Raw genomic sequence first — 5272 nt, 5'->3', positions numbered from 1 at the left:
TTCCTGTGTGCTCCCACAGGAAATGACCCCTGATATTAAAGTAAATGTATGATGGTACGCTTTGAAAAATAATGAAATCACAATAATGTGAGACCTGCTTGATATTAAATGTCTCTTGAGGAATCGTGAACAGTGCTTTAGTTGCGGGTTTGTAGGTTCCCGCATCCATGTGCCGCTGTGTAGAGTTCAAACGAGAACTATTTGCTCTTTGATACACAAACGTATGTCTACTCGCTCATATAAAAAAACCATTCTCCGAGTGAAGAATGGTACCTGCCTGGTCTTCACACTGTGTGTGTTTGTTGCTTTCCCAAGCAAGGTAGCACACACGTAGTGAAGAGTTATTTTAATGACGTTTGCCTCATTTTAAGCACAGTTTATGAGCTCTGGGTTAGTTCATTATAAAACCTTTCTTTCAGTAATATTAATAATCCTAACTGAACCTCACTGCAAAATGAGATGTAAAGCCGTTCCCAGCACAACAGCCTGAGGTTTAAGAAAGGTTTAAATGTTAAAATCGGAATGTTTAAGAAGTGTTGCACTTTTAACGAAAGCACATATGAAAGGTTTTTTTTGTTTTGTTTGTTTGGAGAGGGGAGGAGTGGAATTATGAACGCTATAAAGTGAATGTGCCGTGTTAGTTAACCCAAATACATAAATCTATTTGAATTTTTTTTGGGGGGGGAATGACATTAAGATATGGTCATTATATGCGTTGTGATTCATGGTCTTTGTTACATACGTGCTTTGTAATATATGAATAATTTAGTAAGAAAAATCACAATAATTTTGTTGTTACTCAAAAATTTATAGGTTGGTAAAAACAATTACACAGACCCCGAAGCTGGCGGTGGGTGGTTGAGCAACACGGCTAATGTAGTCCAATCTGTACCTTTCACACCAAACGTTTTCAATAACAATGTAGCGTATATTGCTTTTAAGCACCTTTTCATTTTGCTCTTGCAAGAGAAGGAAGGAGTCTCCAGCATATTCCATTGAAATAAACAAGGGGGCGAAGGATATCCCCCGGTTACAGATAACATAATTGGTGGGTTCTTCAATAATGGCCCTCTGGGAGCAGGAAGGGTTGTTCCTAGAGTGACCATATTGTCCCTTAACTCCCTTTAGTGTAATTCTGAAGAAAATTAGGAGGTGGGTGAAACACCTGTTAAGACTAGTCGGAGCAGGTAGAGCTGGTGTATCCTTAGTGTCTCTGCTTTCCCCACCCCGGGGTCACTGCTTTAACATCGAAAACAGAGATGGCACATTAGATATTTTTGTAATTACATTTCCTTTGGGGAGAGGGAATTAAATCTGGCTCACACCATGCTGGATTCCAATGTAGCTGGTTAGCAAAGAGCTACTTTGAATGACAGAGTGACGTACCACATTGCAAACGGTGCTCAAAGTTGTCCTCCATTTTAAAAGAGGCCTGCCAAACTGCATGCAGAACCGCTGCTTCAGGAACACGAGCTGCTTCGTGCATGTGGAATATTACAAGGGCTCTTTGGGTACGGGCTTACAGATGCAGTAAAAAAAAAGAGGAATTTTGCACTAGAGCAGACTGCTTGATGCTTCTCCCCCCCACCCCCGGCCTTTCCAGCAGTTGAATTTTCTTGCCAGCACGAATTATCTCCTTTGGTGGGTACAGGAGAGAGGGCCTTTTCAGTGGTAGCCCCACCACAATGGAACGACCTCTCCAAGGAGGTGCGCCTGGCCCCCTCCATTTTTATCTTGAGGAAGTAGCTGAAGACGGTTTTATTTAGGACTGCATTTGACTGAAGCTGTCCTAAACTGAGGTGGTAATTTTTTTGTTTTGTTTTATGTAATTGTACGTATTCTATTTTATGTATTTTGTTTATATTGTAAGCCATGTTGAACTTCATAAGGAAGGAAGGTGGCTAAAAAACCTTTTAAATAAATAAAATATTTCCTCAGTAAAAACTTTTTTGGGGGGCTACTTTCTGATTGGGGCACCCAGTGGTATGAATGCTGTGGATTGCTGCACATGTGCTGTTGACTGGCTAAGACAGGGGTGTCAAACAAGCGGCCCAGGGGCCAGATCAGGCCCCCAGAGGGTTTCTCTTAGGCCTGCAGTGGAACTGGCTGTCTTCTGCTGCTGCTTCCAGTTCTGCTGCTGCTGCTGCGTCATCGTAGGTTTTCAGCTTACAGATACACCCCTGAACAGCATACTCAAGACTACAACAACAACAGACATTTTGATGCAGTAATTCAGAGCAAGAGGTGTCAGTTATCAGGCACTGTTTAATAAACAAAATATTGCAAGAGTGCTAATGTTTTAAACATGTTTTTTTTAAAGTTAATGCCACTACCTGGCATTACATTTTATGACACGCATGGCCCGGCCCAACAAGGTCTCATTTATGTCAGATCCGGCCCTCATAACAAATGAGTTCGACACCCCTGGGCTAACTGATCTTGCATCACAGCAAGAGACTGAAACGAATGTCCTTTTGGTTTCTTCCAGGTTTGAGGCCTGGCTCACACATGCATATGCGTCCCTTGAACCCTCGATACCAGGATGCCTCATAGCTTGAATGTCTGAACAGCATCTGTGCAAAGCATCGTTGGAGGTGATAAGGAAACTGTTCATTCATTCATGCAAGTCACCTCCGGACGCTGCAGAAATCAAGCAAACCGGCCCTGCGATTCTACGTGAGCATTGTTATCAGTGGGGTTTGGAATGTACAAATGACATTTGGAAAATTGTACGTTGGAGCCCGGGTAGAATTAATTCATGATTCTCATCTGTTTAACCTTTGCACTTCACAAACTCCTTCGGCACTCGCTTTTGAATAAATTAATCAATAAATGTCTTAAGGGGTAACGCACTGACATTAAGTGATCTTGAGTATGCAATCTAAGTCAATGTCAGAGCTATTGTTTTATGGGCTGGGGGGTAGTCTCTCTCCTGCTAAGAGTTCTTCCTGGTTTATTGCTTATTCTCTGTGGGACCGCCTGCACTCTTACAAAGCCGCACAAGCATTTGAGGTGCTTTAGAAGGGGAAAATATTAAAAAAGCAGAAGTTTGATTACTGCTGTCTCAACACAAATCAGAATAAGGAATTGTGGCCAAGTAGCCACATTGGGAAAAAAAAATAAGAGAAAACCCGACATAATTTTTATGCAAATCTGGCAGGAGTCAGTTTTCCCAATAGATCTATGAATGAAAACTATATATTAGGAGGGGGGGAAAGTATAAGGCCACAGAATTTCTATCATTTTTGTAGCCTATTCTTTATAACCTAATAGAAAATGAATCTTCATTGAGAGGTATATAGGGACTTCACGCAGGCAGTTCATTTCAACAGCGCTGAAGTCTGTGCGGACAGTTGCTCTTTCTAGTACAGTCGTGAAGATGAGACTATTCAGGGTTTTTTTCTGTGCCTGTTTAAATTATAAAGTTATTGAACAGAAAGATAATTTATCTCCGCTAATGGCCATTCAAGGATTAAATGTTTTAAAAAAATGCACCGCAACCTAGAATCTTAATGAGGGGGAGCCAGAGAGTTTTCACGAATTAGATCAAATACGGCGGGCAGGCCTCTCTTTTTCGACCCCCAAACACGCAAAAAAATACGAGGCTTGTCATTTACCTTGAATAATAAAGATGGGGACCCGTTCCGTATGCACACAGAGTATCGGAAATGCTTCCCGAATGGTTTTTGCAGGAGGGACTGATCCATGCATGAATTTAAATCCTGCCTGGTGACATTGCCTCTTCCTGCCGTCTGCCTCCCCCCCATGTGATGCTCAGAGGAATACTACTCCTGAACACAGAGGTTCCATCTGTAATGGTTATGAGTTATTGGTAGACCTCGCTTCTCTGAATTTGCCCACGCGTTTCAAAACACTGTCTAAGCCAGTGTTCACCACCCCATCTTGTGGAGATGAGTGTCATCAGTTAATGGCCTGTTGGGAAAGGATGTCTTTCCTTTTTCGGAACCCTGACGCCTATCAGGTCCACTGGACGAACCCCAGTACAAGGACACAGAAAAGTAATTCTATTTACTCCACTTTATTGTTCATAGTATACCCTGCTTTAACTGGTTTCTTCTTTGCACTGTTCCCTAATACTGTTCAGCTGCTCGCACACACTTTGCAATGATTTTGGCGAGGTGTAATCCAACTTTTGGGGAGCTGCGGTGGCTCAAGTGGGCACACATAGTATCGGAAATGCTTCCCGAATGGTTTTTGCAGGAGGGACTGATCCATGCATGAATTTAAATCCTGCCTGGTGACATTGCCTCTTCCTGCCGTCTGCCTCCCCCCCATGTGATGCTCAGAGGAATACTACTCCTGAACACAGAGGTTCCATCTGTAATGGTTATGAGTTATTGGTAGACCTCGCTTCTCTGAATTTGCCCACGCGTTTCAAAACACTGTCTAAGCCAGTGTTCACCACCCCATCTTGTGGAGATGAGTGTCATCAGTTAATGGCCTGTTGGGAAAGGATGTCTTTCCTTTTTCGGAACCCTGACGCCTATCAGGTCCACTGGACGAACCCCAGTACAAGGACACAGAAAAGTAATTCTATTTACTCCACTTTATTGTTCATAGTATACCCTGCTTTAACTGGTTTCTTCTTTGCACTGTTCCCTAATACTGTAATTTGTGGTTTTATTGCATTGTTCATTGGTTGTCTGATTACAGAGTTGCATGCATATGGAATTTCCTGGGGATTTTGGGGTGGAACCTGGTACCCTAGTAGGGTATAACGCCGTAGAATTGAGATTAGCAACCTCCAGGTGGGGCCTGGAGATCTCCCAGAATTACAACCAATCGCCAGGAAACACAGATCAGTTCTCCTGGAGGAACTGGCAGCTTTGGACAGTCTATAGGGCACCACATCCACGGTGACCTCTCTCCCCAGGCATCCCCCCCCCAAAAAAAAACACTCCAGGAATTTCACAAGCTGGAGCTGGTAGCTCTAGAGTCCATTTTCTCCAGGGAAGCTGATCTCTGTAATTTGTGGTTTTATTGCATTGTTCATTGGTTGTCTGATTACAGAGTTGCGTGCATATGGAATTTCCTGGGGATTTTGGGGTGGAACCTGGTAACCTAGTAGGGTATAACGCCGTAGAATTGAGATTAGCAACCTCCAGGTGGGGCCTGGAGATCTCCCAGAATTACAACCAATCCCCAGGAAACACAGATCAGTTCTCCTGGAGGAACTGGCAGCTTTGGACAGTCTACAGGGCATTACATCCACGGTGACCTCTCTCCCCAGGCATCCCCCCCCCCCAAAAAA

The sequence above is a fragment of the Gekko japonicus genome, unplaced genomic scaffold (genome assembly GCF_001447785.1).
Source record: "Gekko japonicus isolate JY-2015 unplaced genomic scaffold, Gekko_japonicus_V1.1 scaffold698, whole genome shotgun sequence".
Taxonomy (NCBI): Eukaryota; Metazoa; Chordata; class Lepidosauria; order Squamata; family Gekkonidae; genus Gekko; species Gekko japonicus.
Note: the sequence above shows the minus strand (reverse complement) of the source record.